At 39.9% G+C, this 13,217-nt stretch overlaps 1 protein-coding gene across 2 annotated transcripts in view; it reads left to right on the forward strand.

The window, feature by feature from the left end:
• The window catches only part of LOC126162839 (arginyl-tRNA--protein transferase 1), a 183,930-nt gene that overhangs the window by 1,360 nt on the left and 169,353 nt on the right, over window positions 1–13,217 (forward strand). The gene's annotated exons all lie outside the window — the stretch shown is intronic.

The following is a 13,217-nucleotide window of genomic DNA, read 5'->3' on the forward strand; positions in this document are numbered from 1 at the left end:
AATGCAGAAAAAATTCCAAGCTCCATTGTAAGCACACTGTATACCTTAGAAAACACGCTCCATTTAAATGGGTTGAAACTTTACTTGAATACTTCATTAGATGTGGGATCATTTTCTGGGGAAGTTCAAGTACTGTATCTCGAATACTGAAACTGCTTAAGAAAATTGTCCGATACATGTGTACTGCACAGCAAACAGTCTTGTCACCCATTATTTTGAAAAATACACATCCTAAATGTTCCCGTCATATGTTGTTGTTGTTGTTGTTGTTGTTGTTGTTGTTGTTGTCTTCAGTCCTGAGACTGGTTTGATGCAGCTCTCCATGCTACCCTATCCTGTGCAAGCTTCTTCATCTCCCAGTACTTACTGCAACCCACATCCTTCTGAATCTGCTTAGTGTATTCATCTCTTGGTCTCCCTCTACGATTTTTACCCTCCACACTGCCCTCCAATGCTAAATTTGTGATCCCTTGATGCCTCAGAACATGTCCTACTAAACGGGCCCTTCTTTTTGTCAAGTTGTGCCACATACTCCTCTTCTCCCCAATTCTATTCAATACTTCATCATTAGTTGTGTAATCTACCCATCTTCAGCATTCTTCTGTAGCACCACATTTCGAAAGCTTCTATTCTCTTCTTGTCAAAACTATTTATCGTCCATGTTTCACTTCCATACATGGCTACACTCCATACAAATACTTTCAGAAACGACTTCCTGACACTTAAATCTATACTCGATGCTAACAAATTTCTCTTCTTCAGAAATGCTTTCCTTGCCATTGCCAGTCTACATTTTATATCTTCTCTACTTCGACCATCATCAGTTATTTTGCTCCCCAAATAGCAAAACTCCTTTACTACTTTAAGTGTCTCATTCCCTAATCTAATTCCCTCAGCATCACCCGACTTAATTCGACTACATTCCATTATCCTCGTTTTGCTTTTGTTGATGTTCATCTTATACCCTCCTTTCAAGACACTGTCCATTCTGTTCAACTGCTCTTCCAAGTCCTTTGCTGTCTCTGACAGAATTGCAATGTCATCGGCGAATCTTATAGTTTTTATTTCTTCTCCATGGATTTTAATACCTACTCCGAAATTTTCTTTTGTTTCCTTTACTACTAGCTCAATATACAGATTGATAACATCGGGGAGAGGCTACAACCCTGTCTCACTCCCTTCCCAACCACTGCTTCCCTTTCATTCCTCTCAACTCTTATAACTGCCATCTGGTTTCTGTACAAATTGTAAATAGTCTTTCGCTCCCTGTATTTTACCCTTGCCACCTTCAGAATTTGGAAGAGAGTATTCAAGTCAACATTGTCAAAAGCTTTCTCCAAGTCTACAAATGCTAGAAACATAGGTTTGCCTTTCCTTAATCTTTCTTCTGAGATAAGTTGTAAGGTCAGTATTGCCTCACGAGGTCCAACATTTCTACAAAATCCAAACTGATCTTCCCTGAGGTAGGTTTCTACCAGTTTTTCCATTCGTCTGTAAAGAATTTGCGTTAGTATTTTGAAGCCATGGCTTATTAAACTGATAGTTCGGTAATTTTCTCATCAGTCAACACCTGCTTTCTTTGGGAGTGGAATTATTATATTGTTCTTGAAGTCTGAGGGTATTTCGCCTGTCTCATACATCTTACTCACCAGACGGTAGAGTTTTGTCAGGACTGGCTCTCCCAAGGCCATCAGTAGTTTATTTTATTTATTTATTTATTTATTTATTGTTCTGTGGGACCAAATTAAGGAGAAGTCTCCATGGTCATGGAACGAGTCAATACATGAAATTATAACACAATATTAGAAACAGATAAAATGAAATATAAAAAAAACATATTCAGGTGACAAGTCGTAAGTTTAAATGAAGAAATCAACAATGTAACACTGGAAATTGCTTAATTTTTTAGCTCTTCCAGGAGCTCCTCGACAGAATAGAAGGAGTGAGCCATGAGGAAACTCTTCAGTTTGGACTTAAAAGAGTTTGGGCTACTGCTAAGATTTTTGAGTTCTTGTGGTAGCTTATTGAAAATGGATGCAGCAGAATACTGCACTCTTTTCTGCACAAGAGTCAAGGAAGTGCATTCTACATGCAGATTTGATTTCTGCCTAGTATTAACTGAGTGAAAGCTGCTAACTCTTGGGAATAGGCTAATATTGCTAACAACAAACAACATTAAAGAAAATATATACTGTGAGGGCAATGTCAGAATTCCCAGATTTTTGAATAGGGGTCGACAAGAGGTTCTCGAACTTACACCACATATAGCTTGAACAGCCCGTTTTTGAGCCAAAAATATCCTTTTTGAATCAGAAGAATTACCCCAAAAAATAATACCATACGACAGCCCGTTTTTGAGCCAAAAATATCCTTTTTGAATCAGAAGAATTACCCCAAAAAATAATACCATACGACATGCGAAGTAGACTACTTTTCGTGTTGAAGTGTCACTTATTTCAGATACTGTTCTAATGGTAAATAAAGCAGCATTTAGCTTCTGAACAAGATCCTGGACATGGGCTTTCCACAACAGCTTACTATCTATCCGAACGCCTCGGAACTTGAACTGTTCCGTCTCGCTTATAATATGCCTATTCTGTCTGATCAAAATATCGGTTCTTGTTGAATTGTGAGTTAGAAACTGTAAAAACTGAGTCTTACTGTGATTTAGCATCAAATTATTTTCCACAAGCCACGTACTTATTTCATGAACTACATTATTTGTTACTGTTTCAATATTACACACAAGATCCTTCACTATCAAGCTGGTGTCATCAGCAAACAGAAATATTTTTGAATCACCTGTAATACTAGAAGGCATATCATTTATATAAATAAGAAACAGCAGTGGCCCCAGTACCGAACCTTTGAGAACGCCCCACTTAACAGTGCCCCATTGGGACTGAACATCACTACCACTCTCAATATTGCGGAGAATTACCCTCTGCTTTCTGTTCTTAAAGTAAGAGGCGAACCAATTGTAAGCTACTCCCCTTACTCCATAATGGTCCAACTTCTGCAGTAATATTTTGTGGTCAACACAGTCAAAAGCCTTCGTTAAATCAAAGAAAACACCTAGCGTTCGGAACCTTCTATTTAATCCGTCCAATACCTCACAGAGAAAAGAGAATATAGCATTTTCAGTTGTTAAACCATTTCTAAAACCAAACTGAACATTTGACAGCAAATTATGTGAATTTAAATGCTCCAGTAACCTTGTATATACGACCTTCTCGATAACTTTAGCAAACACCGATGGCATAGAAATAGGTCTAAAATTGTCAACATTATCAATGTCTCCCTTTTTATAAAGTGGCTTCACTACTGAGTACTTTAATCGGTCAGGAAACCGACTACTCCTAAAGGAAAAGTTACAGATATGGCTGAGAACTGGGCTAACATACATAGAACAATACTTCAGTATTCTGCTAGATACCCCGTCATATCCATGAGAGTTCTTGGTCTTTAGTGATTTAATTATTAACTCAATCTTCCTCTTGTCAGTATCATGGAGGAGCATTTCAGGTAACAGTCTCGGAAAACTTTTTTCTACGAGCGCTATATGATTCCCTGTTGGGACTGGGTTTCTATTTAGTTCACCTGCTATATTCAGAAAGTGATTATTAAATACTGTACATATATGCGACTTATCAGTAACACGGACATTCCCACTACGCACTGATTCTATATCCTCGACCTGTCTCTGCAGACCAGTAACTTCCTTTACGACTGACCATACGGTTTTAATTTTATCCTGAGACTTTGCTATTCTATCTGCATACCACATACTTTTTGCCTTCCTAATAACATTTTTAAGCACCTTACAATACTGTTTGTAATGGGCTGCTGCATTTAGATTTTGACTGTTTCTAACGTTTTGATATAATTGCCACTTTGTTCTACAAGATATTCTTATCCCTCTAGTCAGCCACCCAGGCTGCCTGTTTGTGCTAGTACCCTGTTTTAAACGTTCTAACAGAAAGCAACTTTCAAAGAGAATGAGAAAAGTCTGGAGAAAAGTATATTTATCGTCTACTATATCAGCTCTATAAACATCTTGCCACTCTTGTTCCTTGATGAGGTTTACAAAGGTCTCTACAGCAACTGGATCAGCTATCCTAAACAGCTGATGACTATATTTAACACGTGTTGCAGCACAAAAATCTTTTAAAGTTAAAATTTGTGCATCATGATCTGAAAGGCCATTCATCTTTTTGCTAACAGAATGCCCTTCTAGTAATGAGGAATGAACAAAAATGTTGTCTATGAGTGTTCTACTGTTCCCTTGCACTCTCATTGGAAAGAATACGATTTGCATAAGATTATATGAATTAAAGAGGTCTACCAGCATCCTCTTCCTTGCTCAATCACTTATACAATTAATATTGAAGTCACCACATATAACTAACTTTTTGTATTTCCTATAAAGTGAACCAAGAACCTCCTCTAGCTTTAGCAAAAATGTTGTGAAATTGGAGTCTGGGGATCTATAAATAACAACAGTTAGAAGTTTAGCTCCGTTAAATTTAACCACACCTGCACAACATTCAAACACCTTTTCAGTGCAGTACTTTGAAACATCAATTGACTCAAATGGGACGCCGTTTTTCACATACATGGCTACTCCCCCACACTGCAAAGAGCTCCTCGAAAAGCTGCCAGCCAACCTGTATCCTGGTAAAGGAAGTCTCTGAATTATCTCCTTATTTAAGAAGTGTTCAGATATACCAATAATCTCGGAGTCAACATCTATAAGCAGTTCACTAACTTTATCTCTAATAACTACTGGAATGTTGTCTAGTCCCAGGGCCTTGTTTCGACTCAGATCTTTCAGTGCTCTGTCAAACTCTGCACGCAGTATCATATCTCCCATTTCATCTTCATCTACATCCTCTTCCATTTCCATAATATTGTCCTCAAGTATGTCGCCCTTGTATAGACCCTCTATATACTCCTTCCACCTTTCTGCTTTCCCTTCTTTCCTTAGAACTGAGTTTCCATATGAGCTCTTGATATTCATACAAGTGGTTCTCTTTTCTCCAAAGGTCTCTTTAATTTTCCTGTAGGCAGTGCATCTATCTTACCCCCAGTGAGATCAGCCTCTACATCCTTACATTTGTCCTCTAGCCATGTCTGCTTAGGCAGTTTGCACTTCCTGTCGATCTCATTTTTGAGACGTTTGTATTCCCTTTTGCCTGCTTCATTTACTGCATTTTTATGTTTTCTCCTTTCAACAATTAAATTCAATATTTCTTCTGTCACCCAAGGAGTTCTACTAGCCCTCGTCTTTTTACCTACTTGATCCTCTGTTGCCTTCACTACTTCATCCCTCAGAGCTACCCATTCTTCTTCTACTGTACTTGTTTCCCCCGTTCCTGTCAATGGTTCCCTTATGCTCTCCCTGAAACTCTGTAAAACCTCTGGTTTAGTCAGTTTATCCAGGTCCCATCTCCTTAAATTCCCACCTTTTTGCAATTTCTTCAGTTTTAATCTACAGTTCATAACCAATAGATTGTGTCAGAGTCCACATCTGCCCCTGGAAATGTATTACAATTTAAAATCTGGTTCCTAAATCTATGTCTTACCATTATATAATCTATCTGATGCCTTCTAGTATCTCCAGGATTCTTCCATGTATACAACCTTCTTTTATGATTCTTGAACCAAGTGTTAGCTGTGATTAAGTTATGCTCTGTGCAAAACTCTACCAGGCGGCTTCCTATTTCATTTCTTAGCCCCAATCCATATTCACCTACTATGTTTCCTTCTCTCCCTTTTCCTACTCTCGAATTCCAGTCACCCATGACTATTAAATTTTCGTCCCCCTTCACTACCTGAATAATTTCTTTTATCTCCTCATACATTTCATCAATTTCTTCACCATCTGCAGAGCTAGTTGGCATATAAACTTGTACTACTGTAGTAGGCATGGGTTTCGTGTCTATCTTGGCCACAATAATGCGGTCACTATGCTGTTTGTAGTAGCTTACCCACACTCCTATTTTTTTATTCATTATTAAACCTACTCCTGCATTACCCCTATTTGATTTTGTGTTTATAACCCTGTATTCACCTGACAAAAAGTCTTGTTCCTCCTGCCACCGAACTTCACTAATTCCCACTATATCTAACTTTAACCTATCCATTTCTCTTTTTAAATTTTCTAACCTACCTGCCCGGGTAAGGGATCTGACATTCCACACTCCGATCCGTAGAACGCCAGTTTTCTTTTTCCTGATAACGACGTCCTCTTGAGTAGTCCCCACCCGGAGATCCGAATGGGGGACTATTTTACCTCCGGAATATTTTACCCAAGAGGACGCCATCATCATTTATCCATACAGTAAAGCTGCATGTCCTCGGGAAAAATTACGACCGTAGTTTCCCCTTGCTTTCAGCCATTCGCAGTACCAGCACAGCAAGGCCGTTTTGGTTAATCTTGCAAGGCCAGGTCAGTCAATCATCCAGACTGTTGCCCCTACAACTACCGAAAAGGCTGCTGCCCCTCTTCAGGAACCACACGTTTGTCTGGCCCCTCAACAGATACCCCTCCGTTGTGATTGCACCTACGGTACGGCCATCTGTATCGCTGAGGCACGCAAGCCTCCCCACCAACAGCAAGGTCCATGGTTCATGGGGAAGGTCCCATCATATACATTTATGAAATTATAATCTTCCTAGACAGCAGATAAAAATTATTTGAGGAGAATCATTTTAACCATACATAAAACTTGAACAAAAATAAGTTTATGCTACTCACACACCAGTTGAAATTGTATGCACGGACTCCACAGTATACGGGGATGACAATATATAACTAGTTAATGGGCAAAAATCTATTTAATATGAAGCTAGAAATTTTAAAAATGAGGCTACACCAAATTCTAAGGGAGAAATGTTGCTATTCAATAGAAGAATTCAAAGAGGATGAAATAATAATTTGAACAAGGGGTAATTAAGTGTTACATTTTATTGTACATATATATAACAAAATTAGAGAACGAAAGTTGCTACTCAATATATATTGGAGATGCTGAGTCGCAATAGGCACTACAAAAAGTTTCACACAGTTATACCTTTCGGCCATTAAGGCTTTTGTCAGCAATACACACTAACGTGACTTGCACACATGTCAGAATATGCAGTCTCAGACAACTAAAACCACACTGTGATCAGCAGCACTAATGCTTGATGGAAATGACAACTGTGTGGGGGTAAGGAGGAGGCTGGGGCGGGGAGGGGGAGGGATAGTATGGTGGGGGTGGCAGACAGTGAAGTGCCGCAGTTTAGGTGGAGAGAGGGTGGGGGGGGGGGGGGGGTAAGTAGTGGAAAGGAGAGAAATAAAAAGAAATCAAAAGACTGGGGGTGGCAGCGAAATGACGGCTGTGTAGTGCTGGAATGGGAACAGAGAGGGGTTTGGATGTGTGAGGACAGTGACTAACGAAGGTTGAGGTCAGGAGGATTACGGGAACATAGGATGTATTGCAGGGAAAGTTCCCACCTGCGCAATTCAGAACAGCTGGTGTTGGTGGGAAGGATCCCAATGGCACAGGCTGTGAAGCAGTCATTGAGATGAGGGATCTCATATTTGGCAGCATGTTTAGCAACAGGGTGGTCTACTTGTTTTTCAGCCACAGTTTGTCGGTGGCCATTCATGGGGACAGACAGCTTGTTGGTTGTCATGCCTACATAGAATGCAGCACAGTGGTTGCAGCTTAGCTTGTAAATAACCATGACTGGTTTCAAAGATAGCCCTCTGCCTTTGATGGGATGTTAGTGACCGGATTGCAGTAGATGGTGGTAGGAGGATGTATGGGACAGATCTCACATCTAGGTCTATTACAGGGGTATAAGCCAGGAGGTAAGGGATTGAGAGCAAGGGTTGTGTAAGGATGGACGAGTATATTGTGTGGGTTCGGTGGATAGCGGAATACCACTGTAGGAGCAGTGGGAACGATATTGGGCATGACATTTCTCATTTCAGGGCACGACGAGAGGTAATCAAAACCCTGGCAGAAAATGTAATTCAGTTGCTCCAGTCCTGGATGGTATCGAGTTACAAGGGAAATGCTGCTCTGTGGCCGGACTGTTGGACTTTAGAAGGTGGTGGGAAACTGGGAAGAAAAGGCATGGGAGATTTGCTTTTGTACATGGTTGGGAGGATAATTATGGTTAGTGAAGGCTTCAGAGAGACCCTCAGTATATTTTGAGAGGGACTGCTCGTCACTGCAGATGCGACGACCACGGGTGGCTAGGCTGTACGGAAGAGACTTCTTGGCATGGAAGGGGTGGCAGCTGTCGAAGTGGAGGTATTGCTGGTGGTTAGTAGGTTTGACATGGATGGAGGTACTGAGGTAGCTGTCTCTGAGGTGGAGGTCAACATCTAGGAAGGTGGCTTGTTGGGTTGAGTAGGACCAGGTGAAGCCAATGGGAGAGAAGTTGTTGAGGTTCTAGAGGAATGTGAATAGGTTGTCCTCGCCTTCAATCCAGATAGCAAAAATGTCATCAATGAATCTGAACCAGGTGAGGGGTTTAGGATTCTGGGTTTTTAGTAAGGATTACTCTAGATGGCCCATGAGTATGTTGGTATAGGATGGTGCCATGCGGGAATCCATAGACGTACCCCAGATTTGTTTGTATGTAATGCCTTCAAAGGAGAAGTAATTGTGGGTGAGGATATAGTTGGTCATGGCGACTAGGAGGGATGTTATTGGTTTGGAATCCATAGGGCGTCTGGAAGGGTAGTGTTCAATAGCAGTAAAGCCATGGGCATTAGGAATGTTAGTATACACGGGGGTGGCATCAATAGTGACGAGCAGGGCACCATGTGGTAAAGGGCAGGAACTGTGGAGAGTCAGTGGAGGAAATGGTTGGTATCTTTTATATAGGAAGATAGGTTCTGGGTAATAGGTTGAAGGTGTTGGTCTACGAGAGCAGAGATTCCCTCCGTGGGTGCACAGTAACCGGCCACAATGGGACATACTGGATGGTTGGGTTTATGGACTTAGGGAGCATTTAGAAGGTGAGAGTGCAGGGAGTGGTAGGGGTAAGTAGAGAGATGGACTCTGGGGAGAGGTTCTGGGATGGGCCTAAGGATTTGAGTAGTGCCTGGTGATCCTGCTAGATTCCTGGAATGGGGTCACTGTGGCAAGGTTTGTAGGTGGAAGTATCTGACAGCTGATGTAGTCCTTCTAACACATAATCCTTGCGGTTCAAACAACTGTGGTGGAGCGTTTGTCTGCAGGTAGCATCATAAGGTCAGGATCAGTTTTTAGTTAGTGGACTGCAGTTCTTTTTGCGGATGTAAGATTAGTTTGCATGTTGAAGGATTTGGGGAATGATGGTGAGGCAAGGTTTGAGGTTAAGAAATTCTAGAAGGTTAACAGGGGGTGATTTGGATAGAGGAGTGAACTGAGTTACGCAAGGTTCAATATTGGTCTTTGGTTGAGTCTGATTGGTTGGGTTGGTGGTGAAAAAGTGTTTCCACTGTAGGGACTTGGAGAAGGAGAGAAGGTCTTTAAGGGGACACAGTTGTGAACTGGCTCAAAAAAACCGAATTTTTTTTTTTTTTTTTAGTCTTAATCTATACTCCAATTATTTAGCTACAAAATCTGATTATTAGATTTGGAGTTATTAATTTGTTCGTGAAGCATGGTAACTGGCGCCACGTCCATTTTTGCTGTGTCTTGCGCAGTAGTCAGCATTGACTATAGTACAACAATCATTTATGTTCCACGGATATAAATACTCTTTATTTGGGTTGCAAGAGAGAATTGTTATTCTGATGTTTGCCAGCCTGTCTGCATTATCGACTATCGTTTGTCAGTTTCTTCATCCTAGTTGTTTATGTTTTGGTGATACAAATGTAATGATTTTGTGAAACGTTATAAGACAATGAGTAGAATAAGGAAGTTTGGATATAAGCCTAAGTTTCGTGGAAATAAATGTGTAAAAATAAACCGCGAAACTGCTAGTTTTGAACAGAGGGCAGAAAATAATATTGCAAGTGAAGTCAGAGCGAGTGTCAGTGCTTCAAGCAAGAAACTTCTAGGTGCTGCCGGTTTTCCAAGTGCCTCTCAAATGCGTGACAATGCAATATGTGGTGTGAACAGTGTTTCTGTTGTTACTGACACAAACATTCTGATCTCCATGAGGTTATTATGTGAACTTATCGAAAAACACACAAATTGTAAAAACTGTAGTGGAAACGTTGCTTTGCACGAAGATGTGGTGAAAACCAAGGGAATTGTTTGTAATTTAGTTTTGACATGTTTGGAATGTAGCTGTACTACCAATACAATGTCATCCCACGTAACAAGAAGCAGATTGTATGAAAACAATATAAGATTAGTGTATGCACTTAGATCTATTGGAAAAGGGCAAAGTGCAGGTGCTGTTCTTTGTGCAGTGATGAACATTCCTCCACCTCCAAGAAAGTTTGGTTTTACAACAAGACTATTGGTGCAGTTGTAGCTGAGGTAAGTGAATCTAAAATGTTGAAAGCAGCCAAAGAAGCAGTTCAGTTGAATGATACGAAATCTGACCCAAGGCAAATTTCTGCTGGTTTTGATAGCAGTTGGCAGAAACATGGGCATTTGTCCCTAAATGGCACTGTCAGCAACTTCTTTTGATACTGGAAAGGTTCTGGATATTGAAATTATTACTAAGTTCTGTGACATCTGTAGCAAAAATCCCACTATACAACATGTGTGCAAAAAGGACTATGATGTTTCTAGTGGAAGCATGGAAGTGGCTGGTGTTGCTAACATTTTCAAAAGGTCTGTGCAGTCAAGATGTATCCTCTATACAGACTATCTTGGGGATGGGGACAGTAAGGCTTATCAGAAAGTGGTAGAAGATAAACCTTATGGGCCTAGAGTCAAAATTAATAAACTGAAATGTATAGGACTTGTACAGAAAAGAATGGGATCACGACTTCTAAAGATATGTAAGGAAAAAAAGTTAGATGGTAAAGGGGGCCTGACAAAGGCTGAAATAGACAGGACCCAGACTTATTATGGTATGGCCATTAGAAATAACTACAACAATGTAGAAGCAATGAGGAGAGCCATCTGGGCTATATTCTTTCATAAAATTTCAACAGATGAGGAACCACAACATAACCTTTGCCCACGGGGACCTGACAGCTGGTGCAAATTCAACAAGCCAGCTACATCTTCCAGCTATAAGCACAAACATTCAATTCCATAAAAAATCCTGCTAGCTGTGAAACCCGTTTTCAGAGACCTTAGCCAACAAGAGCTCTTGAAAAAGTGTCTGCATGGAAAAACTCAAAACCCAAATGAAAGTTTGAATTCTGTCATTTGGACAAGGCTACCAAAAACTGTTTTTGTTAGAAAAGAAACACTAAAATTTGGTGTTCATGATGCAGTGATGTGCTTCAATGCTGGTGTTTCAAAGAAGACTGATGTATTAAGACTCTTGGGAACAAAGGATGGTATCAATATTGAAAGGGGTCTGAAAAAGATTGACATGGACTGTATTCGTTATGCTGATATTTCTGCAGGAAATGCTACCAAGGAGGCCAGGATAGCCAGAAGATTAAAGAAAAGAAGATAAAGATCAAGAAGCTGAGCCACAGTATAGCCCTGGAATGTTTTAAAAGTGTGTCTGTATGACATTGTACATTACTTTCTTGCATGTAAAACTTTAATACCATTTTTCTCAAAACTACATTTTTTGGCCTTCTGGTACACTTTTCTCAAAAACTATGATTGTACAGACATCAGACTTACAATATCTCTTGTTAATATGACGATGATTAATTAGATAAAAAAAATAGACCAGTAGTGATAAAAAGAACAGATTTACAAGCTCCAAGGTGTTTAGAAAAGTTTTAATTTTTTGTCTTAGAGAACAAAAAAAGATTACTCATGAAATATATAAAATACATTAACAATTTTTTATGTGATTTGAGAATGATGTTTCAGCTGTACACTGTAAAACTTTCAGGTCTTTATCTCCATTAGTTACTCCAGAAAGTGTACCTCACGTTTGCTCATTTTAGCAGTGATTCCTTATGGGAGTTCCCTTGCGACTGTGTCCCCTTAACTAGCCCTGCATGATTGAATTTGGGAGTGGGGCAAAAGGTGAGGCATTTGGAAAGTACTGATATTTCTGTGGGACTAAGGCTTCTGAAGGAAAGGTTCGTGACTGTGTTGTGGGTCTGTTTAGGTTCTGGGTTCTGTGTAGTGGTGGGAGGGAGTTTTTGAGGGTGGGGTAAGTGCAGTTGGTCTGCGAGACAGGGTTTGTCAGGTATGAGGGGATGTGGGGGAGGTTTGGAGGTTGTTGTAGAGGTGGTGGACAGTGGTGCTCCGAGGTGGGAATAGGAAGTGAGCAGGATGGAGATCTTTTTGAACTGGCATTGTGCATGTTGCTCAAGTTCGTGCATTGTTACATTCCATCCTGGATTTTACATTGTTTGATATACAACAAAATTGTATTATTATTATGATGTTGTTTTCTGACATCAGATGTTCTTTGTTTGTATCCACAATTTGCCATGTCTCCTGTACCTGAATCAAATGATTTAAATTATGTACGTTATGAGACAAATAAACCACAATTCATTTGTCGGCCCCAAAGCTGAAGAAACACCTTTCATCTACTGCTGAACATTTGCAAAATGCTCGCAATCTAGTATTGAGGCTATCAAGTTATTTCCGTAATTGAAGACAGGAAGAGTAAAGGGCCATTCCATGTGGTGGAATGATTCAATCACAACAATTTTCTGTGTGATTTTAATTTTTGTAAGAGGCTAACTGTTAATATATGTTGAAGCTTAATGTACTATAGTAAAAAGAATATTATTTCTTTCTTATAGAATGTAAAACAAAGCAGGCCTCACCTAATACTAAGGAATTTATAAACAATCACATGTGTGATGGAACAGGACTCAGAAAAAAAGAGTAATTTCATCCTTCAGAGTGTAAGTTGGAATTCTTATGAAAATGAATTATTGGTAGCGGCAATTTTTTTTCAGTGATGCATTAGGGGTGCTGCTTGGTTATGCAAATCATGTAAATACAATAGATCAAATAATTAATATATTAAGAATATATATTTCTGTGATGGCAAGGGATAGGCAAAATGATGGAATGGAACAGATGTGATTATCCCCTACTCAGTTTGAACAAAAGTTAGTTTTTTTTTTTTCCTGACGAGTGACTTATATAATATCTTACATAGATGTCAAC

Source organism: Schistocerca cancellata, chromosome 2 (genome assembly GCF_023864275.1).
Source record: "Schistocerca cancellata isolate TAMUIC-IGC-003103 chromosome 2, iqSchCanc2.1, whole genome shotgun sequence".
Taxonomy (NCBI): domain Eukaryota; kingdom Metazoa; phylum Arthropoda; class Insecta; order Orthoptera; family Acrididae; genus Schistocerca; species Schistocerca cancellata.